This window comes from Lathyrus oleraceus, chromosome 7 (assembly GCF_024323335.1).
Source record: "Lathyrus oleraceus cultivar Zhongwan6 chromosome 7, CAAS_Psat_ZW6_1.0, whole genome shotgun sequence".
NCBI lineage: Eukaryota > Viridiplantae > Streptophyta > Magnoliopsida > Fabales > Fabaceae > Lathyrus > Lathyrus oleraceus.
In genome coordinates this window covers 47,326,967-47,351,719 of record NC_066585.1, presented here as the reverse complement: position 1 = coordinate 47,351,719, position 24,753 = coordinate 47,326,967, and the positions used below count along the sequence as shown (strand labels likewise).

At 36.8% G+C, this 24,753-nt stretch overlaps 2 long non-coding RNA genes across 4 annotated transcripts; both read right to left on the bottom strand.

Moving 5' to 3' along the window:
• Window positions 1-177: 177 nt before the first annotated feature.
• LOC127107466 (uncharacterized) lies at window positions 178-2,262 on the bottom strand. 3 transcript variants are annotated; one of them, XR_007795726.1, is made up of 3 exons: window positions 1,068-2,262; window positions 674-945; window positions 178-545 (listed from the first exon to the last, which is right to left on the bottom strand). It is a non-coding gene; the product is annotated as an uncharacterized LOC127107466 (long non-coding RNA). The 3 variants fall into 3 exon arrangements; XR_007795727.1 differs by having other exon boundaries at window positions 674-941; XR_007795725.1 differs by having other exon boundaries at window positions 674-2,262.
• Window positions 2,263-22,757: 20,495 nt separating this feature from the next.
• LOC127106700 (uncharacterized) lies at window positions 22,758-24,102 on the bottom strand. The gene is made up of 2 exons (XR_007795459.1): window positions 23,141-24,102; window positions 22,758-23,047 (listed from the first exon to the last, which is right to left on the bottom strand). It is a non-coding gene; the product is annotated as an uncharacterized LOC127106700 (long non-coding RNA).
• Between the last annotated feature and the right edge of the window lie 651 nt (window positions 24,103-24,753).

The following is a 24,753-nucleotide window of genomic DNA, read 5'->3' as shown; positions in this document are numbered from 1 at the left end:
TAATGCATTGCATATTATTGGCCTTGCTAAGAACTTCATAGTTCTCTTGCATTTGTCCTTTGTAGCCTTTGTTTTGATTCTATCCAAGTCATTTCAACATGTTCATGCTTATTTATGCTTAAATCCATTTCATTACAAATAATGTTCATTCAAATTCAAAATCAAGAAACATGTTCATACATTTAATTCATCCATTTTTCATTCAAATGGTCAATTTCATTCATTATCACACATAAATGTTCATTATATATCAAGAAGTTAAAAAAACACATGTTGACCAATTGTTGACTTTGGTCAACAATTGACTTTTTGGTCAACTTTGACCAAAGTCAACATAGGTCATTTTTCATCCCTTATCACTAAATGACTAGTCCTAGCTCTATTTTTCATCCACCATTCCCATTTTTTACCTTGAGATGGCTATTTGAACTTGGTTTTTCATGTTATAGTCAATATGTTTTGGACTTGGTTGGTTGGCCTAATCATGCTTAGGTTGTTGCCTTGTTTCATCTTGCCATCATGCCTAATTTCACCAGCCATTGATCCTGCATTATGAATACATGAACAAGCATTCAACACATTTCAGACTCATACAGAAATCATTCAAACAATTAGACAAAAACATGACAAATGCAGCCCATGTTTCCTTTAGTAAACCATGACCTTACCCTACCTGCATCAAAACCTTGGCCATGCAACATGACTTGATCTACCTCAGATCATCATCCTCAAGTCATCATGTTCACAAGCCCTGAACCATGTCGTTTTACATCAGCATCATGCAGCCTACATCAATGCATACCTGCCTAGCTTGCCTTGCATTATCACCATAGTCAGATCACAACATACCATATGCCAGACCTAGCATGCCAAGCACATACAATAAACAAGAAGCAGCAGGTGCATCCACTACAATGCAACATCATATCTAGCAGCACCACCTGGCTATGGCAATATTAGACAAGTTCAACATCATGCACTAACAGATAACATTTCATCCAAATAAGCAGCCATGAGCCCAACAGGAAAGAGGATGGGATTAAAAAGATATGAATCATAATACATACTTGTACCAACATATAACAACAATGATCATGCAGGAAAATGGATGGAGGATCTTGATTTCACCAAGTCCAGCAGGTCAACTGCAGTTTGAAGTTCCTGAATAAGCTTTGTCTTGCTCTTAAGATTGCATAGCCTTACACCAAAACCTATTGCAGTCGGTTGATCCATGACAAAAGCATCTTGCAGCTGAGTCACACTAAACCTAGGTTAAAACTTGCAGCTCGAAACCACCAGCTTATCAAGTCACAATTCTATATTACTACTGACACTCAATTGGCCAAGCTAACATAACTGACCTACAACAATAACAGCATACCAAGCAATGCAGCGAATTATCTAAAAAATCATCTAAATTTAATTTGAATTCCAATGTAATTTCAACAAAAAATTCACTTAAGCATTCATTTCATTTCAATTTGTATTTCACCACTAACCACCTCATTTCACTATAACAAACTTATTAATTTCTAACTAACAAATGAATTTCAGCATGAATTTCATTTGAGTTTCTAACTGAAATTGAGTTCTATATATTGGTTCCATCATCATTTTCAGGGGAACTAATCTTTTTGATGCACAAAATCACTCTCATTTCTCTCTCTCACCCTCACTGAAAAGTTATCTCCCTCCATTGTTGCTTAGAGCCTCACCTTGAAGTTCTGAAACAATAAGAGCTAGAACCTAACCACTCTCACGCACAATAGAAAACATCAACACACAGAGAAAGAAGAAGAGAGAAGAAAAAGATTGAAAAGCCTAAGATCGAAGAATCAAGAGCTTCGAATGTTGTAAAGAAGAGTTCATTGAATTCCCAGCGACTGCTCTAGTGAGTGAATCCTTCATTATTCATCATTTTGCCCCAAATAAGTTACCATCATGTAGAGCTTGTTGAGCTGAATCAAAGCCCTAACCTCTAGGGCTTTGATTCCTGATATCCACCATTTAATTTATGTTCTTAGTTCTAGGGTTCTTGGATCTTTTTTTCGATCTAGATTCGTCACGAGTAATTATTTGAATTCGTTTATGGATTTGGACTCGGCATGAAATTTGGAATGTTTCTGTTTATTTTTCATGAGTTGTTGCTCAACCACCGCCGACAGTGAGCTCCGGCGCGGTGGAGGGAAGGAGGGAGATAAAATCCATTTGAACTGAGCCATCACGTGGAAAACATGAAAAACGTGATGCATGTGTTTTTTGATAATCTGATCTTTTTTGTGTGTGTCCCCTATACTCCGGATTAGGCCTCAATGACTGGGCCTATGGACATTTCACTGCCAGCATCACCATATGCCACGCACACACACCCTTTCGGTTCAGGACATTGATTCTTTGGGCTTGTGGCTGAAATCCCATGCAAATTTTCTTATTGAACCACATTCTGGCCCATGCACCCTTGCAACATAATTCCATTTTGTTTTCTTTTCTTTTATAATCCATTTTTTTAACTTGATTTAATTGCTGATTTTATATTTTGACATAAAAATCAATTTGTGGAATCAATTGTTTGATTTGTATAGCCTAATTAGGATTTAATTAGAATATAATTGTTTTTTAATTTAATTTGTGATTAGATTTAATTAGGGTTTAATTAGAATTTAGTTAGATCTTAGTTGAATTTGTAATTAGAAGTTGATTTAGAAATTAATCCACATTCATGTATATTGACTTTTTTTACCCCTAGGCTTTAGAAAAGTCATGGAATTTCATGCTCCCTTAGATTAGGGTCTTGATTTAGATTTAATTGACCATTTAAATCAATTGTTTTTCATGTTAGATGATTAATTTGATCCTAATCTTTGTATGATCTCTTAGCTTAGGATTTGGGAACCACCTGATTAATTGATTGATCCTTGCACATATTGTACATAATTAACCATTAATTTAATCCATTTGATTCAAATTGATCAAAAGAAATCTTGATTAACTAAATCCTTTGACTCATGTATAATCCCACAGTCTAGTCAAGTGATCAAAAGTCCATTGATCACTTGATAAGACTATTTCTACAAAGTTATGGATCTCAAGGCCTCAAGTTTAGACTTTCACGCAAGGCATCCCAGACAAATCAAGCAGTGGATTATACAGGGCATATCAAAGGTGTTTCTTCAAGAGCTTGTCAATCAAGATCAAATTGTGTGACATGAGCCATAAGAAATAAGGAATGAATGAGAGTGGAAAATTCCATTAACTCATTCTGAATATCTTTGGGTACGGGACGAATGACCTAGTTGCTCATCGTATTCACCTCTATTCATAGATTTCAGCATGATTCAAATCAAATGATTGTCAAGTCTCCCTTCATAAAGCAACAGTGTGACTAGCAGAAGTCTCTACCAACAAATTATAAATCAGGATTCAAGTTGTATGTCATGAGCCTTATGAAGGTAGAGAAAAACAAGAAATGGGGTTTGAATTGTTTTAGAAGAATAAAAATTTTTTCAAAATTAGACATACGCAGAAACAAAAGAATTCAACACAAAATTTTATATTGGTTCGCTTGAAATTCAAAGCTACTCCAGTCCACCCGGCCAAGGTGATTTCGCCTTCAAAAAGGACTTAATCCACTAATCTTGAAAGATTACACAAACAATCGTCTAAGAGAAAAATGATCCCTTAGCCCTCTCATGTTTTCAGACTTCACAAGTCACTTGAGGAATTATGTTAGCAATATAGTATGATTACAATAATGAATAGTGCTTCTAACAATAAGCAGATATTACACAAGATAAGAACAAGAAATATTCCCACATTAGAGCAGCAACTCGTGAGAGGAAGAATAATGAATGGCAGAAGTATTGTATTCTCGTGTGTTTCAGGTATTTTCTTTGGGTGGCGTTTCTTCCTTTATATAGGAGTAGTGAGAAGATTGTTGAGTGATGTTAATGTCAGAATCTTGAGCATTAATGGATGATTAAAGTCATTAATCTCCATGTTCTTTCCAAAGCAATATTTGGAGCGTCATAACATCCTAAAAATAGCTTCTTTCCATAAGCGAGTTTCTTCAAGGTTAAGTTTTCTGGATCAGAAGATCCTAACGTCAGAGTCTTCATTGAGCGATTGCAACTTCAGAGGATGCTTATTGCTGACTGTCTTCAGAGTTTCTCTTTACTTTGACTATGTCAGAGCATACGTCTTCAGATTCTAGAGTCATTCTTCACTTCAGAGTGTCTGACTTCTTTAGTTTAGCTTGCACTTGCGTTTGATCAGAGTCAGAGCTTCTGGTTGCGTATCTTCTGAGTGGCATCTTAGCGCTTGATTATTTATCTAATGATTGTTTGTCTGACTTCTTTTATTAGAGTTCTGCATACTTAGAAATATTTCGTTAGGGTACCATTTTTGTTTCATCCTTTGTTATCATCAAAATCTTAGAGATACATTGTAGAACTAAATTTGTTCTTACAATCTCCCCCTTTTTTATGATGACAAAACAAGTCAGAGTGATGATGAAACAGTAAATAATATCTCAAAATTAGATAAATACAATGGACTCCCCCTGAGTTGGATCATCAGATTTAACAGAAGTTCTTACCGGATCTTCCTTGTGTGGTAGTCAGTTTCGTACTTTAGTTGTTATCCTGCATAACTTTAGTTCTCATAAGTCATTAAGATATTAATGTTCGCAGTGCATTAAGAGGTTTAGATATGTATTTTCATCAGAGCTGTTTTAGTTCTCCCCCTTTTTGTCAGAATCAAAAAGACATAGAAACTTAGGCAGGAAATGGATATTTTATAAGAGAAAAAACTGATACAGATAAGCAGCAATGAAATCATATATCAGAAGGCATAAGAAAAAACATCAGAAGAAAAACAACAAGCAAAGAGCCTAAGTGCCTAAGGGTTTGGGGGCAGAGGCATCCTTTGTTAACTTTTGGAATATTAATTCTTTTGTGACTCAGAGGAAGTAATCTGCCTTATAATTGAAAGAATGACAGAATTTGATACATGCATATAAAATAAACGAGACTGATATGAAATAAATGAGAAATAAGAAATGGAATTAAGTAGAAGGGGCACCACACTCTTTCTAATCCAAGAGAGAATGATAAACCTATGGATGAGGATCACCACAAGAAAAGGATTTCTTGATAAGATCAATTTTGGTCCAATCCAGAACCTAAGAGCAAATACTCTCACTTACACAATGTGTAAACTTGACAAAATTCCTTGATCCAAAAATAAGATACATGCCTCCTTTATATAGGAATGGCTTAAGATGATGAAATAAGTAAAAATTAACTCCTAAGAAAACAAAAGGGTTTCAGCCACTAATTATCATGATAGTGGGTTGAGTTATTACAAAGAAAGTGCAAAATAAAGAAGAGATAGTGGGGTTCTTGAAAGGGCAGAATAATGTCAATTCTTTATTTACCACTTCTCTTGCAATTTTCATCCATTATAGTGTGGTTATTGGTATTTCCTTTATTTTTATTTATTTATACATTATTGGGCCTTTTATCACATGCTTGGATGATAAGAATAAACTTGGGCTCTTTTTCTTCAATCTGGCCCATGCATTCTATTGACTTGATCATGAAGTGAACTAAGGCATCATTGACTCTTCTTGCACGTGCCCTTGTCATAGGACCTCCTAAGCTTTGCATTGTATCATTTATGTCTTGGATTACATGCTCATCATTCCTTCCTTCTTGAAAAGAATTCGACTTCGAATTTAGACCATCATCACCTACATCAAAAGGAGATAAATCAGCCACATTAAAAGTAGTACTTACCCCATACTCACCTGGAAGTTCTATTTTGTAGGCATTGTCATTGATCCTTGAAAGTACTTGAAATGGTCCATCTCCCCTAGGTTGAAGTTTGGACTTCCTTTGTGATGGGAATCTCCCTTTTCTCATATGTATCCAAACCCAATCCCCGGGTTCAAAAATAACTTTCTTTCGCCCTTTGTTTTCACTTTTTGCATAACTTTTATTTTTCTTTTCAATTTGCAATTTTACTTGTTCATGCAATTTTCTCACAAATTCAGCCTTAGCTTTCCCATCTTTATGCTTCAAAATAGATGTGTTAGGCAATGGTAACAAATCAAGAGGTGTTAAAGGATTAAAACCATACACAATCTCGAAAGGTGAATGTTGTGTAGTGCTATGGACAGCCCTATTGTAAGCAAACTCTACATGAGGTAACCATTCCTCCCACATTTTTAAATTCTTTTTAAGAACAACCCTAAGAAGAGTAGAAAGAGTTCTATTTCCTACTTCAGTTTGTCCATCTGTTTGGGGATGACAAGTAGTGGAAAATAATAACTTTGTACCCACCTTTCCCCATAAAGTCCTCCAAAAATGGCTTAAGAACTCGGAGTCACGATCAGAGACAATGCTCCTTGGTAAGCCATGTAGGCACACCACTTCCTTAAAGAACAAATCAGTTACATGACACGCATCATCCACCTTTTTACATGGAATAAAATGTGTCATTTTTCAAAACCTGTCCACAACTACAAAAATAGAATCTTTGCCATTCTTTGTTCTAGGCAGCCCCAAAACAAAGTCCATGGAAATGTCAATCCAAGGAAATTCAGGTACAGGAAAAGGAGTATATAAACCATGAGGCATAACTTTTGATTTAGCCTTTTTACATACAATGCATCTTTCACAAAGCTTTTGGACATCAATTTTCATGTGAGGCCAATAAAAATGTTCTTTTAAGAATTCTAGAGTTTTAGAAACCCCAAAATGACCCATTAGTCCTCCCTCATGCGCCTCTTTTACAAGTAATTCTCTAATGGAACCTTTAGGCACACATAATTTTTTTTCTTTAAATAAATAGCCATTGTGCCTAAAATACCCATTGAAGGCAGTACGCTCACAAGCTAAAAATTTTGAAGAAAATTCAAGGTCACTTTTATACAAATCTTTAATATGCTCAAGACCAAAAACTTTTGTTTCAAGAGTAGAAAGCAAGACATGTCTTCTTGAGAGTGCATCTGCCACAACATTAGATTTACCTTTCTTATGCTTGATTACATAAGGAAATTGTTCAAGAAACTCAACCCACTTGGCATACCTCTTATTCAACTTACCTTGTCCCTTCAAATGTTTCAAGGATTCGTGATCATTATGAATGACAAACTCTTTGGGCAGCAAGTAATGTTGCCAAGTTTGTAGAGCTCTCACCAAGGAATACAATTCCTTATCATATGTAGAATAATTAAGGGCAGCCCCTTTTAGCTTTTCACTAAAATAAGCAAGTGGATGACCTTCCTGCAACAAAACATCTCCAATTCCCACATTAGATGCATCACATTCAATTTCAAAAGATTTAGAAAAATTAGGCAATGCAAGAATTGGTGCTTGGGTGAGCTTTTCCTTTAGGGCAGCAAAGGCTTGCTCTTGTTTTTCACCCCATTTAAAACCAACATCCTTTTTAACAATTTCATTGAGGGGTGCTGCCAAGGTACTAAAGTCCTTCACAAACCTCCTATAAAAACTAGCCAAACCATGAAAGCTTCTTACCTCACTTACATTTTTGGGAGGAGACCACTCTCGAATGGCTTTCACCTTTTCCTCATCAACGTGGACCCCTTTAGAGCTCATAATGAAACCTAAAAAAATCACATGATCGGTGCAAAAGACACATTTTTCTAGGTTGGCATACAAATTTTCATATCTTAGCACTTGCAAAACAACCCTTAAATGAATGCAATGATCATCTAAGTTCTTGCTATAAATCAAAATATCATCAAAATACACAACAACAAACTTACCCAAGAACTCCCTTAACACATGGTTCATTAGTCTCATGAAAGTACTAGGTGCATTAGTTAATCCAAAAGGCATAACCATCCACTCATACAAACCAAATTTTGTTTTAAAAGCAGTTTTCCATTCACCCCCTTCCCTTATTCTAATTTGGTGATATCCACTTTTCAAATCAATTTTAGAAAATAAGCATGCACCAAACAATTCATCAAGCAAATCATCTAGTTTAGGAATAGGATGCCTATATTTAATGGTAATATTGTTAATGGCCCTACAATCAGTGCACATCCTCCAACTACCATCCTTTTTAGGGACTAGAATAATAGGGACAGCACAAGGACTTAAACTTTCTCTTACCCATCCTTTACTTATCAATTCATCAACTTGCCTTTGTATCTCTTGAGTTTGTTGTGGATTGCTTCTATATACTGGCCTATTAGGCAAAGATGCTCCTGGATTGAGATCAATATGATGTCCAATTCCTCTTATAGGTGGTAAACCACTTGGCACCTCTTTCGGAAACAATTCTTGAAATTCCTGCAAAAGAGACTCAATACAATTTGGCAATTTTTTTTCATTAGAAATAGTGGTTAGCAAAGGCACCTCCTTGCAAAAGATCAAGTACAAAGGCTGGTGTGACACAATGGCTTTTTTCACATCTCTTTTTTTTGCAATTAAACTTTGTTTCTTTTCTCTTTTATCATTCTTTTTCTTTTCATTCTTTTCTTTTTCTTTTTCTTTTCTTTCTTGATCATATTTTTCTCTCATTTTTCTTTGATCTTCTCTCACCTCACTAGGATTTAACAGTACAAGATTGGTCTTTTGATCATGATACATAAAAGAGTATTTATTGGAGTACTCATCATGATTGGCTTTTCTATCAAATTGCCAAGGCCTACCTAATAACAAATGACTAGCTTCCATTGGTACTACATCACACAACACTACATCCTCATATTTTCCAATTTTAAAACAAATCTCAACTTATTTATTAACAAGCATTTCTACACTTTCATTAAGCCATTGGAGTTTGTAAGTCTTAGGGTGAGGTTTTGTTTCCAATTTTAGTTTAGAAACCAGACGCGTGCTTGCAACATTTGTACAACTTCCTCCATCAATTATTGAAGAACAAACCTTTCCTTGCACAAAGCATCTTGTATGAAAAAGGTTTTCTCTTTGACTTGTATCCTCCTCCTTTATTTGGCTTCCCAACATTCTTCTCACCATGAGTAAATCTCCACTAGGTATTTCTTCTTCAAACTCCTCATCATAATCACCATCCTCCTCTTCAACAATTTCTTCATTTTCTTCCATAAGCATAGTTCTCTTTGTTGGACATTGAGATGCAATATGTCCTTGGCCTTGACACTTGAAACACGTAACACTTTTGTTAGTTGAAACACTTGAAGAAGAAGATGTAATAGTTTTACCTTTGTTTTCAACCGTGGCTTCCTTAGATGATGAAGCACCCTCCTTCTTTGTTTTGTCCTTCCAACTTTGAGAATTGAAAGTGGTGGAATTTCTCCTTGCTTGGCTCTTTCTTTTGAGTTGTTGTTCCACTTTGATAGCTTGGTGTACCAATTCATCCATTTCAACATAGTGATGAAGTTCCACTATGTCACTAATGTCATGATTTAGACCATGAAGAAACCTAGCCATAGTTGCTTCATCGTCCTCCTCTACATTAGCTCTAATTTTGAGAACTTCCATCTCCTTGAAATATTCTTCAACACTTTTATAACCTTGAGTGAGTCTTTGCAATTTGTTGTGCAATTCCCCATGATAATAGGAAGGAACAAACCTTCTCCTCATGATTGTTTTAATCTCTTCCCAAGTATCAATTGGTCGTTTTGCATACCTCCTTCTATCTTTGGTCAATTGATCCCACCAAACTAAGGCATACTCCTTGAACTCAATAGAAGCAACCTGCACTTTTTCAAGATTAGAATAATTGTGACAATTAAAAATTTGTTCAAGTTTAGTCTCCCATTCTAGATATGCCTCCGGGTCACTCTTCCCAACAAAAGATGGAACTTTAATTTTTATGCCCCTCAAATTATCTCCCCCTTGTCTCCTTCTACGTCTTCTTTCCTCCTCATCACCACTACCATCATTAGAATTTTGGGGCCTCCTTTCCAACTCATCAATTCTTTGTTGAAGTTGTTCACCTTGTTCTCTTAACAATCTTTCAAAATTGTCACTCATGGTTGCGATCTGAACAGTTAAAGTTGTTGTTCTAGGTGAAGGTGGACTAGACATACTTGTGAAATTAGGAACAAGTGTTTAAAAATGGACCTCACCACTCTACTCACATGTTTACACTCAATCACTCGTGTTTCACTCAATTATTTTTTTGGCTTTTTTTTTAATAATAAAAACACTCTGCCTTTTACCACTCAATTTACTCTTTTAGTTCTTTAGAGAAACCAAAATGAATCAACACAAAGAAATCAATTTCAGATGATCAATTTCATATCCCTTTTTTTCAATTTTTTCTTATACCCTTTTTTTTCTAATTTTTTTTATAATGATAAATGGATAATAATGAAGAACAAGAATATAGACAATTTACCACATTTCGGCCCTTTTTTTTTGGAATATGCACTAACTTTTGAGAATTATGCATTTCCTTCAAAATTCCTGAAACAACTTTGTTAACTTTTGGAATATTAATTCTTTTGTGACTCAGAGGAAGTAATCTGCCTTATAATTGAAAGAATGACAGAATTTGATACATGCATATAAAATAAACGAGACTGATATGAAATAAATGAGAAATAAGAAATGGAATTAAGTATAAGGGGCACCACACTCTTTCTAATCCAAGAGAGAATGATAAGCCTATGGATGAGGATCACCACAAGAAAAGGATTTCTTGATAAGATCAATTTTGGTCCAATCCAGAATCTAAGAGCAAATACTCTCACTTACACAATGTGTAAAGTTGACAAAATTCCTTGATCCAAAAAGAAGATACATGCCTCCTTTATATAGGAATGGCTTAAGATGATGAAATAAGTAAAAATTAACTCCTAAGAAAACAAAAGGGTTTCAGCCACTAATTATCATGATAGTGGGTTGAGTTATTACAAAGAAAGTGCAAAATAAAGAAGAGATAGTGGGGTTCTTGAAAGGGCAGAATAATGGCAATTCTTTATTTACCACTTCTCTTGCAATTTTCGTCCATTATAGTATGGTTATTGGTATTTCCTTTATTTTTATTTATTTATGCATTATTGGGCCTTTTATCACATGCTTGGATGATAAGAATAAACTTGGGCTCTTTTTCTTCAATCTGGCCCATGCATTCTATTGACTTGATCATGAAGTGAACTAAGGCATCATTGACTCTTCTTGCACGTGCCCTTGTCATAGGACCTCCTAAGCTTTGCATTGTATCATTTATGTCTTGGATTACATGCTCATCAATTTTGTTCAGAGGATGGAGAGGTGACTTCAGGTTCGGTTCAGGTTATGAAGGTTGCTGTGAGGCCAGAGCACGTGCCTGAAGTTGAGCTAGAGTGGGGGATTGGGGTTCAGAGGGTTCGTTGTTTGATGAGAGAATGTAGTATGGTGGGGATGAAGGTGAGGAAGATGATGGTGAGGTGGTTTCGTTCAGCATTTCTGCTTCAGAAACAGGTAGGGTAGTGGTTGCGAGATTAAATTTAAGAGATGGTGGGTTAGAAGTTCTGGTGGTGGAAGGAGGTGTTTCTGATGGGGTGTAGATGAGAGTGTTTTGTGGGAGAGATGAAGCAATAGGCTTTAATTTAACAGAGCAAGAAGGAGGCATAGAATTACTTGGAGAATCATCCAGAGGGAATGGAGGTCTTGACCCGGAGGTTTCTTCTAACTTTGCCTTCTTGGACTTCTCAGATGGATCCCATTGTCTCTTCATGAAATTGGGTGGGCGCTCAGGTATCCAGTCCATAGAGAACTCAGAAATATTCACCCCTTGGCTTGCAAGGTCTTTTAGATAGTGAGCCACCACTTCTGGAGGGTCAATCTTGGAGAAAAGATAGAGACCGTTGGGAATCTTCCTCTGATCCTTGAGTGCTTCCCAGGAAGTGTCTAGAGTCGGTTTAGCTCTGACTTGCTCAATTACCCTCATACTCTTCAGATTTCGAGTATTCAAAGGTCTTCCAATGTCAACAGTGACATCCTCCATCAGATTATGACGGATCATGTGATCCACCAATCCACTTTCGATCAGAACATTCGAGATAAGTCTTCCTAGAGAAATGTAGGTTCTAGGCTCCATATTGTTTCTGGTATCTTTGACAGAATCTCTGAGATACTTGAAGAGCAGCGCTGGAAAATTCAGTTTCAGCCCTTTGTGGATGCAGTAAAGGATGCACTTCTGATCCGTGTTGATATAGTCAGAAGAGTTTGAGGCAGGGCAGTGATGGATGGTGCCCAGAATGATCTTCAGCCAAACACGGAGATTCTGATGAAGTTCTTTGTTCTTGGAGTGTTTGCCCTTAGTGTTCTGTTGAAAAATGGTGGGGGCTATTTCCTGGGACAAGTACTTTGCCCTAGGATTGATGTTGTAGATTCTTCTTCCCCCAGTCTTTTCCATGTTCAGAAGGGAGGCTATTGATTTCTCAATGATGACTATTTTGACTCCCAGAACATGAGAGACAATATAGTGATCATCTGAGTCTACGAAGCGCCAGAACTCCTTTACCAGATAGGTGTACACTGGACCGTAGAGTCTCTGAAAGTAGGTTTCCCTCCCTTGCATTCTTAACTCCTCAGTGAGGTCTATGCCATTTCGCTTCATATTTTCAAAGTCTACCAGTGATTCGTACAGTACCTTAAGCTTCTCAAATGGCGTTGCAAGATGAATGTGAGGTTCACGGTCAAGAATGTGTGGTTCTCTGTAGATTGGGGTTGAAACGACACTAGTGGTTGTAGTTGTTTGTTGAGTAGAAATGGGTGTTTGATTAGTTGATTCCAACTGCTGTGAGTAGTTGTAGACAAATTGTTGTTGAGCATTCATGTAGAAATTGTTGAAATGGTTTGAAGGATGAAGAACTTGCTTAAAGATGATGAAGAATTTGATGAAGATGATGAACTAAGAGAGAGAGAGAGAGAGAGAGAGAGAGGTTTGTGTAGGGCGTGAGTGTAAAAGTATGAGTTTATGATGAGTGAAAAGTATAAATACCCAAATAGATGCATGCAAAATGACAGTGTTAGAGGAAGTTTAGAAGTTATGAAATTAATGATGCACGTTATCCAAGTCTACACGCTTAGGGGAGAAATGATTACAGCCCATGATGGAGGTCTAATCCCCAAATCAGCACATTGATCGAGGAGATTTCAAGGGTCTGTCTCTTGATTTCTGCTAGACAGTTGTCTAGAAGATCCAAAGTCAGACGCATGATACCCCACGTGTTGATTTATCTGATCTTTAGGAATGCCAAAAGATTGGATCCTGAGGATTTCTGATTCAGATAACTCCTAACTGGTAGAAGTATCAGAGTCAGATCCAGATACCAGATGTTTATTTCAGAGCCTTATTTTTCTATTTTAGAGAAGCACATTTGGTTTATTCTGGGCAAATTTCAATTTTTAAAATTTTCAGAATAAAAGAGAATTTGTCTTCAGCGAGGGGTTTAGTGAAAATGTCAGCCCATTGATGGTTTATATCAATAAATTTTAATGATATTTCCCCTTTCTGAACATAATCTTTGATAAAATGATGTTTTATTTCTATGTGCTTAGCTCTTGAATACAAGATAGGATTCTTACTTAAACATATGGCAACAGTATTATCACAGAAGATAGGAACGTTACTCTCAAAGATCAGAAGGTCTTCTAGTTGAATTTTCATCCAGAGCATCTGAGTAGTGCAGAGTGAAGTTGATATATATTATGCTTCTGCACTAGACAAGGTGATGGTTGACTGTCTTTTGCTGGGCCACGATATGAGATTATTTCCCAAGAATTGACAGTTCCCAGATGTACTTTTGCGTTCCATTCCCTCTGCATAATCTGCATCGCAATAACCATAGAGCTTATACTCTGATGTTTTCTCATACATCAGGCCAAGGTTAGAGGTTCCTTTCAGATACCTTAGGATTCTTTTAACAACTGTTAACTGAGATTCCCTAGGATCTGATTGGAATCCGGCGCAATGACATGCACTAAAAAGAATATCAGGGCGTGTAACCGTCAGATAGAGAAGAGAGCCTATCATACCACGATAGAGCTTCTGATAAACCCTCTGACTAGTTTCTTCTTTCTCCAGAATGTAGGTTGGGTGCATGGGTGTCTTAGAAGGTTTGCATTCTGCCATTTCAAATTTCTTCAGAATGTCTTTTATGTACTTACTTTGATATACATAAGTAGCTTCTGAAGCTTGATTGATTTGAATTCCCAGAAAGAACTTTAGTTCTTGCATTAAGCTCATTTCAAATTCTGCCTGCATTAGCTCAGAGAATTCTTGACACAGAGAGGGGTTAGTTGAACCAAAAATAATGTCATCAACATATATCTGGCATGTCATGAGATCATTTCTAATGTTTTTACAGAAGAGTGTATAGTCAACCTTTCCTTTAATGAAATCATGTTCCAGGAGAAAGTTGCTTAGTCTTTCATACCAAGCTCTAGGAGCTTGTTTTAGTCCATACAGTGATTTCTTTAGTTTAAAAACGTGTTCTGGACATTTAGAATTTTCAAAACCCGGAGGTTGATTGACATACACTTCTTCTGATATATAACCATTAAGGAATGCGCTCTTGACATCCATCTGATATAGTTTGATGGAATGATTTACAACAAACGAAACAAGTAAGCGAATAGATTCTAACCTGGCAACTGGAGCAAAGGTTTCATTGTAGTCAATGCCTTCTTGTTGACTGTAACCTTGTGCTACCAATTGTGCTTTGTTTCTGACTACTTCTCCTTTTTCGTTCAGTTTGTTTCTGAATACCCATCTTGTTCCAATAATATGAGTTCCTTTAGGCTTTGGGACAAGATCCCAGACATCATTCTTTGAGAATTTATCCAGTTCTTCTTTCATTGCCAGAACCCAGTCATTGTCTTGAAGTGCCTCATCACAGGAAGTAGGCTCGATTAGAGATACTAATCCTAGAGGAGTTTATTCAGATACTTTGAATGTTGACCTAGTTCTAATAGGTTCATCCTTGTTTCCCAGAATCAATTCTTCAGAGATGTTGGGGCGACTTCTTGATTTTTTCTAGATAGTTGAAACTTCAGTTACATATGGACTTTGTTTCTCAGATTCTTCTGATGCTTTAGTCTTTACATCAGAGCCTGCAAGAGTTATCTCCAAATCTGAAAGTTTCTCAACTAGCTTTGACTTTTCAGGGTCAAGCTTATCATCAAATCTAACATGTATTGATTCTTCCACAATTTTGGTTTCTGTGTTGTATATTATGTAGCCTTTAAAGCGTTCTGAGTATCCTAACATAATGCCAATAGTTCCGGAGCCTCTGATTCTTCCTTTCTGATTTCCTCTGAAACCTACAAAGCCAGCATATTTAAGTTCCAGGCTTTGGAACATATACTTTCTTCCCTTCATGCGTCGCGAGCATCCAGAGTCCAGGTACCATGATTGGTGTCTTAACTTTGCTGCATAAGATATCTGTAACATAAACAATCTTATCCTTTGGTACCCAGAATCTTTTGGATCCTTTGTGATTAGTTTTCCTAGAGTTTCTTAGAACTTTGGGTTTTCTAGCATTATCAAAATGTTGTGCTTGTGCATGTGTGTAGTGATAAGAAAAAGGAGATTTGGGTTTGTCATCTGTAGAAGATTTATCTTCACTAGGATCGTACCCTATTCCTCTTTTATTATTTTGACCGACTCCATAAATCATGGATGTCATTCTGCTTCTTTCTATCCCATTTTTTCAGAAACTTTTGAAAAGATTTTTCATATTTATATATCGTTGTGTTAGAAGTTTGTGGGGCTTGAGATAAAGCTTCTTCAAGTTTTAAACATTTTTTATTTTTGGAGTCTCTTTATTTTGTCAGAGTTAAATTTTCATCTTTTAGTTCTGAAACTGTCATCTCAAGCTTATCACATTCTTCGATGGTTCCTTCAAGAATCCTTTTTAGTGCTTTAAATTTTTGTTTAAGTTTCCGATATGAGTTCAAAGATTCAGAAAGGCATGATTCAAGGTCAGAGCGAGAGAGATAAGAAAATACCTCTTCAGGATCAGATTCTCCATCTGATGTGTTTCCAGAGGTGGTAGTCATGAATGCAACATTTGTCTGTTCTTCAAAGTCTGATTCAGAGGAATTAGATCCACTATCCTCCCAGGTAGCGATCAGTCCCTTTTTGGTTTTAAAGGAGTTTTTTCTTGAAACTTTCTCTTCTGGAGCTTTCTTTCCCCAGCTTTAGGCATTCATTTCTGTAATGACCTGTTTCCTTACATTCATAGCATGTTATTTCTTTGTTTGATTTACCTCTGGAAGTTGATTCTGAGCGATCTCCCCTGGGTCTTGGTCTTCTGAAGTTATTATTCCTTTTTCTCCAAAGTTGTTTTACTCTTCTGGTCAAGAGGGATAACTCTTCTTCATCGCTAGAGTCTTCCTTTTCAGAGTCGTTATTGTCTTCCTCTTCAGCTTGAAAGGCTTTCTTCCTTTCTGGTTTGCGTCTTTCAGATCTGGATTTTAGTGCTACAAATTTGATCTTCGTTTGAGGCTCATCTTCCTCAAGTTCTATCTCGTGACTTCTGAGTGAACTAACGAGTTCTTCAAGGATGATATTGTTCAGATCCTTTGACAATTTTAATGTTGTGAACATGGGTCTCCACTTCTTTGGCAAGCTTCTGACTATCTTTTTGACATGATCTGCAGTTGTGTAGCCTTTGTCCAGAACCTTGTGTCCTACAATTAAAGTTTGAAATCTAGAAAACATTATCTCTATAGCTTCATCGTCCTCCATCTTGAAAGCTCCGTACTTCTGAATTAGAGCCAGAGCCTTTGTCTTTTTAACTTGAGAATTTCCTTCGTGAGTCATCCTTAGGGAGTCAAGTATTTCTTTAGCTGTTTCCCTGTTGGTGATCTTTTCATATTCATTGTAGGAAATGGCATTCAACAGTATTGTTCTGGCTTTGTGATGGTTTTTGAAGTCGTGCTTTTGATCATCTGTCATCTTGCTAATGGCAATGGCAACGCCAGCGTCAGATACAGGAGGTATGTAGCCAATAGTAACTATGTCCCACAGATCAACATCATAGCCCAGAAAGACTTTCAATTCTATCTTTCCAGTAATCAAATTTTTCTCCATCAAAGATTAGAGGTTTAGCATTGTAACTATCTCTTTCATTGGTGTTGGCCATATTGTTTTTCTCACGCTGGATCTCTCTACACTGTTAAGTGTTTGACTAGAAAATAAATAACAAAGCTAAAGCTCTGATACCAATTAAAGGTAGAGAAAAACAAGAAAGGGGGGTTTGAATTTTTTTAGAAGAATAAAAACTTTTTCGAAATTAGACACAAGCAGAAATAAAAGAATTTAACACAAAACTTTATACTGGTTCGCTTGAAATTCAAAGTTACTCCCGTCCACCCATTCAAGGTGATTTCGCCTACAAAAAGGACTTCATTCACTAATCTTGAAAGATTACACAAACAACCGTCTAAGAGAAAAATAATCCCTTATCCCTCTCAAGTTTTCAGACTTCATAAGTCACTTGAGGAATTATCTTAGCAATATAGTATGATTACAGTAATGAATAGTTCTTCTAACAATAAGCAGATATTACACAAGATAAGAACAAGAAATATTCCCATGTTAGAGCAGCAGCTCGTGAGAGAAAGAATAATGAATGGCGAAAGTATTGTATTCTCATGTGTTTCGGGTATTTTCTTTGGGTGGCGTTCCGTCCTTTATATAGGAGTAGTGAGAAGACCGTTGAGTGATGTTAATGTCAGAATATTAAGCATTGATGGATGATTAAAGTCATTAATCTCCGTGTTCTTTCCAAAGCAATATTTGGAGTGTCATAACATCCTAAAAATAGCTTCTTTCCATAAGCGAGTTTCTTCAAGGTTAAGTTTTCTGGATCAGAGGATCCTAACGTCAGAGTCTTCATTGAGCGGTTGCAACTTCAGAGGATGCTTGTTGTTGACTGTCTTTAGAGTTTCTCTTTACTTTGACTATGTCAGAGCGTACGTCTTTAGATTCTAGAGTCATTCTTCACTTATGGGTGTCTGACTTCTTTAGTTTAGCCTGCGCTTGCATTTGATCAGAGTCAGAGATTCTGGTTGCGTATCTTCTGAGTGGCATCTTAGCGCTTGATTATGTATCCGATGATTGTCTGTCTGACTGCTTTGATTAGAGTCCTGCATACTTAGAAATATTTCGTTAAGGTACCATTCCTTTGTTATCATCAAAATCTTAGAGATAGATTGTAGAACTAAATTTGTTCTTACACCTTAAGTAACAAAGAATGATGAGAGTGGATAATTCCTATCCTTGTTTAGGGTATCCTTGGGTACGGGACGAATGACCCAGTTGCTCAAGGTATTCACCTTTGTTCATAGACTTTAATGCAATTCGAATCAAATGATTGATAAGGTCTTCATCATCATAAGGAGCAACAAAGATTCTTCTCCAGCAACTTAAAAGTTTTGATGAGAATCACATGCCACAAGCCTTAAGTAGTAAAGAATGCATGAGAGTGGAGAATTCTATCAACTCATTCTGAATATCTTTGGGTGCGGGATAAAATGACCCAATTGCTCCTTGTATTCACATTTACTCATAGAGTTTAGTGTGGTTCATGTCCATTGACTGCCAAGTCTTCTTCATCGTCCATTATCATATCATCACTTTTGCCTTAGTATCTTACTGTAAGCCCTAGTGGGCTGAACTACGAAAGCTCTGACTTTTTCATTGCATGATGAGAATACGTAGGCACGAGGATTCAGATTCTCCGCGAGCTACCCTATTTATTTCTACCTTATTTATTTCTACCTCATTTCTCAATTCATCAATCAATACCATCTTTTTGAGATCAAATACACTTTCCTTGGATTCCATGTACATCATTTTAGGATGATATAGTGGAAGTCCACCTTGTGAACCAAGAGATGTTTGGCTATGAAACCAAACACTGTAATCCTTATTTTTTGGCTAAGACACTTGTTTACTCTTCGATTCAGATTCTATTCCTTCATGGATCCAATATACCATTCTTATTTGATTTCAAATTGTTTGTTCCCTATAGTGATATACTAGTTATTATACTAAACAACACTGCATCCAACCCTTGGAGTTGTGTTTATCTTATAAGTCCATGTTGCTTAGGAAAACATATCTCTCTTTGTGTCCACCCTAAGTATCAGGTTCCTATGGCTTCTGTGTCGTATTATCTTTATCCATATATCACTGCTACCTAGTATCAGCAACCTCCTTTCCAGTATCAACCACAAAATCATAATCAACAACCCGCACCAGCTCAGCCTGCTCAAACTTAACAAAATGCTCGTGATAATAGGGGTCAAGGTCAGGGCCAGAACTACCTGAACAATTATGGTAAACATCCTCATATTGACAAGATCCATGTACCATATGTTGAATTGGTGCCATATCTGATTCATGTGGGGGCTCTTGTACCAAAGGAACTTCCTCAGGTCATCCCTCTTTATCATCCCAAGCATAACCCTAATGCCTCTTACGCCTACCACACTGGGTATATAGGGCATTCAACTGAAGACTATTGGACTCTCAAGAGCTGATTAACCATAGGGGTTTTTCATTTTCAGAAGAAAAACCTAATGTATAGACAAATCATTTTCGAATTATAATAGGCCAGCGGTCAATGCAGTGATTGATGAAGATACTGCAGAATTTGCCAGAAGGGTCGTTGATGTAAAAACTCTAATGTATGTAGTTGTGAGAAAGCTTTAAGAGCATGGGTTCTTGAATGGCATTCATGATAATTGTGTTGTGTGTGAATCAGATCCTGATTGTTGTGATGTTTTAAAGGGGCGTGTTTAGAACTTGATGAATCAGGGGTTAGTACAGTTCTCCAGATCAAGAGTAGTTGAAGAGATTGTTGTTATCGAACTAATAACCATAATATACATAAAAAGAAGATCAAAGATCCTCATAAGAGGATTCATCCTGTCCATATATGTGTTCCCGGTCTATTCGCATATCAAGACACCAAGGCGGTGCCTTGGAGGTATGAAACGACTGCGTACGTGGGTGGAAAAGAAATTTAATTTCCTGGTACTAAAATTGTTAACATAATTGGAATGGGAGGTATGACTCGTAATGGCCATGTATTCGATCCAAAGTACATTCCTAGTGTGTCTCAATCATCCATAGTTGTCCCTCATAAGGAGAAGGTTCATCATGTTCCTCCTTCATAGGCAGAGGCATTTGTACCTTCCACTCCAGTCTTGATAATTGTTCCAACTATAACAAATGTTATTCCAGATAAGAATGCAGAAGCGGAAATTTCCAAAGGTAAAGGGCTAATAAATGAAGATGAACAGGTTGAAGGTCACAAGAAAGGTATCTCTGTTGAGGAAGGCCAATAATTCCTCAAATTGATCAAAAAGAGTAACTTCAAAATTGTTGATCAGTTGGGTAAAACTCCCTCTAAAATCTCTATATTGTCTTTACTCTTGAGTTCTGAGGCTCATTGTAAGGCATTGTTGAAAGTCTTGAATGTTGCTCACGTGATGTAGGGTATCACGGTCAATCAATTCGATGACGTGGTTGCAAATATCACCATCAACATGTATTTAGGATTTAATGAAAATGGCCAAAATAAGGCATTGCATATTTAGGTCATGTGTGTAGACACCCTACTATCTCGAGGTCTTGTTGATACTGGTTCCTCGCTTAATGTGATGCCGAAAGCTACAATAAGCCAGCTACAGTTTAAGGGACCCGAGATGAGGGTCAGTGCCCTGATTGTTAGAGCTTTTGATGGCTCTAGGAGGCAGTTTATTAGCGAGGTGGATCTACCAATTTGTGTAGGACCTCATAAGTTTATTATCACCTTCCAAGTCATGGACATCAATCCGGCCTATAGTTGTTTGTTGGGTGGAGCTTGGATTCATATTGCTGAGGCAATCACTTCTACGTTGCACCAAAGGTTAAAGTCCATGATTGATGACAAATTGGTAATAGTTTATGTTGACGAGGACCTATTGGTTATTGAGCTTTCTTCATTTAGATATGTTGAGATAGAGGAATGGGTTGCTGAAATTCCACTCCACTTTTTAGAATTTGAAGATGTCAGCTCAGCTACTTCTAATCATGATCAATTGTCTGCAACAATTCTATCTCCAGTCAGAAGCGCCAAGAAAACTCTGGAGAAATGACTATTAGCTGGTTGGGGTCAAATCGTCAATGTGATTGAGAAGCACGACATATTCGGTATTGGCTATCGCCTACCAGCCTGCAAAGCAAGCCCTAGGAAGCAGAAGTTCAATCCTGTCAAGTTCAGCAGTGCAGGTTTCTAAGACGATCACATTGTGGCAGTTGTTGGAGAATCTAGTGGCAACAAATAGGAGACCCTCAGTTTCGTTCGCATACACCCTCCAGGAGTCAAGCTCACCAACTGGATGACTTCTGTGATTCCTATAGTATATTCAGAGAAAACGTAATGCATTTTGTTTTCTTAATTCCTTGTCTTCGCCCAAGACAAGAGGATAGCTTGTAATGGCCTATTGTTTAAAAGTATTATATGATTAAATAAAGAAAATTTTCGCATTATTTGGTTCCCTTTCTTTCAATTATTTTACTTTTTCTCAACAAAAAAAACGAAATGGAAAAAGTTTCTTTTTCTTTTTCCACTTTATTAAAAAGCATACTAAAAATAAGCTCATAACATGCAAAGAAAATAAAACAATTGATAAAAACATTGAAAGAATCTATTGTAAGTCTGGACTTCCAATTAACCAAATTGAAGATGATAGTGAGGAAGATTGTGAATTATCAGCTAAGTTAGCAAGACTCCTTGAGCACGAGGAAAAATATATTCAGCCATTCAAAGAATCAATGGATGTTATTAACTTGGGTTCTAAAATCAATAAAAAAGAGGTAAGCTTGGGGCATCTCTCGTCGAGCATGTACACTCCGAGTTGGTTAAGTTTCTGCATGAACATGTTGACGTCTTTGCTTGGTTGTATCAAGATATGCCAAGGTTGGACACTAACATTATTGAGCACTACTTACCATTCAAGTAGGAATGTCCTCTTGTCATACCCTGAAATTCGCCTCACCCTTCACATTGATCTTATAGGTCACTAACCCCGCACATTTGTATATCATCTTCATTCATTCCTTTCATTTGAATAAGCATGGTTCAATTCGATTCACGAGTCGTGTTGGTTGGATTCAATAATCCATGGCATAGGCAGTCATCATCTCGTAATCATGGCGATAATTGCAAATTAATTCTAATTTCATATCGATTCTAATTTCAAGTTAATTTTTGGAGTTTGGATTGATTTTCGAGGTTAAGTTTGTTTGTGGACTTTTAATTGATCGATGAGTTTCTGATTAATTCATTGTGTCATTTTGAAAGTCGATATTTCGATGTCGATGATTTCAGATTGTTAACTTGTTAAAGCCCATTCATCCCTTTTTATGTTAAAAATCCATCTTTTTTTTGTTAAATCCAAATCCATTTCTTTATTAATCCATTAACCTTTTCTAAATCTACTTTTAAATCCAAAAATCCCAATTTGTATTCATTTCAATTAACCATTTTTACATTCCAATTCAAGTGTCCATTTTCAATCCAAATATCCATCCAATTTGAATTTTATCATATCCAATCCAATAGTCCAACCATCCCATATCCATTTGTCAAAACAATTATTCATATCCAAACTTTTAAACCAATTTCAATTTTTAAATCCGCTCCCATATCCATTTTTTACCACCATATCCAATCCAATGTTAACATCCAAATGAACCACCATCTATTGATATCCATATTCAATCATTCAATCCAATTTCAAAGCAACTATCCAAATATTAATTCCATTTTTTATATATCCATTACATCCATGGTTTAAATAAGACAAAAATATAATAAAGTGCAAGGTTGATGGTACACGTGAGGAATTACAAGCTACCAACAACAGATATCTAAACGACATCAAGCTGCAGCAAAGAGCAAACTATAACCAAAAGTGCAGCCAAGTACTACAAGCTGCAAAACACACCAGCTGAGCCAGCAACCTACCTGCAAAGTAAAATGCAGCAAGAGAATGCAGTAGCCAAAGGCGCTCCAAACGCGAGCCAACACCAAAACCTGCATCAGAAACGCAAAAGTCGGCGATGTAAGCCATTCCAAAACAAATTCACTGCACTAATAACCAATTCACTGCATAAATAAAAAATTAACCTGCATAATTTCACAATCCAATAACAAATCTAACAAACTTCCTAACTTCTTCTAATCAAACTCAGCCCTATATAATTCATGAATTCTTCCCTCTCTCGGGGGCTCTCTTCCAGATTCTTCCTCTCTTCCATTCCTTCAACCTCAATTCTTCAGCCACCTTCAACATCCTTTAACAAACTTTTCATAACAGAAACCGAAACTGGGGTAAAGCCACAACCTGCCACTCTCTCATCAACGTCTTCAATTCGCCATCCTCCATAGCCTGCGAAAATCTAAGCAACTTCACAAAATTCAGACAGAACCTCGACGGGAGGAGAGAAGATCGAAACCGAAAAAGCAGAAGCGATCCTCCACGAAATCAAACTCGTCATTGCCATCTTGATTCGTCAATCATCACGATTCGGCAGCTCGACGTGACGTGCTTCATCTTGATTCAATACCAAAAGAACGCATCGAACAACAACGATGCAAAGCCCTCTCAAAAGAGCTCAAGAAGAAGGATCGAGCGAAAATCAGAGCGGAAATATGCGATACCTGTTTTGTGAGTTTTCCGATTCAACCTCCACATTTAGACTTTACTGCCTGAACTGGTGAAGCAAGAAGGTAGGTTCGACGATGGTTTTGAGTTGCGAATTGGTGTTGCTTCGCTTGATGCGCCACGATTTGGAGAAGGTCAAGCTTTGCGCGTCCAGAGACGGAGATATCGCCGTTGTTTCAGCACTGAGGTTTAGGATTCGCTGTGTCGTCCTTGCTCCGCCGTTTCCACCGTCGTTCGTCGTCGATTCCGCCGTCGGTGTGCTGAACCTTATGTGTGTAAGGATACTTGGTATCGTTACCCCTCTCCAGAGTATCACGCATGGAATGTGGGCCTCTAGGCCCGTTCATTTCCCTCTTGGAGCCTCCACTAATCCACATACACCCCCCACCGTTGGGCTTTGCCCTAACAAGTCACCAGGGCCCATTTCATGTTAATTGTGTGTTAATTACATGTTAATTAATTTTAGAAATACTAGAATTCAATAACTTTAGGATTAGAGATTAATTGTGGAAATATTAAAATTGATTTTAGAATTAGTTAATTAGAATATTAGAACAATTTGAAATAATTTTAGGATTTAGAATATTTTAGAAGTTAATTAAACAATATTAAGTTCAAACTTTTAATTAGAAATATTAGAAATATTCTTAGAAATAATATTAGATCTATTTTAGATTTTAATTGATTTTAACTAGGATTTTCATAAAATAGAAATAATTCAATATTAATCCATAAATGGTGAAATGACGATTGTACCCCTAGTGTTAGAAATAGGAATTTTGCATGCTTTCTAGTTTAGGACACAATTGCACGCACATGGCTTTCTCTTGGGCTACCTGACAATGAGACCTTTTATTTCCTGCAATCCCTTGTACTTTACATGTACCCCCTCCCCTTTTGTCATGTACGCACTTACTCGCTTTCTTTTATTGCTTGATTAGATACTCCTTAGGCATTAAGAACGTTCACCATTTCGCAACCAATAATCAAACCCTTGATCCAACGTCAAGCGGTCTTTTCAAATCAAATTCAATAAACAAACCCTTGATCCAACGTCAAGCGGTCTTTTTTCCAA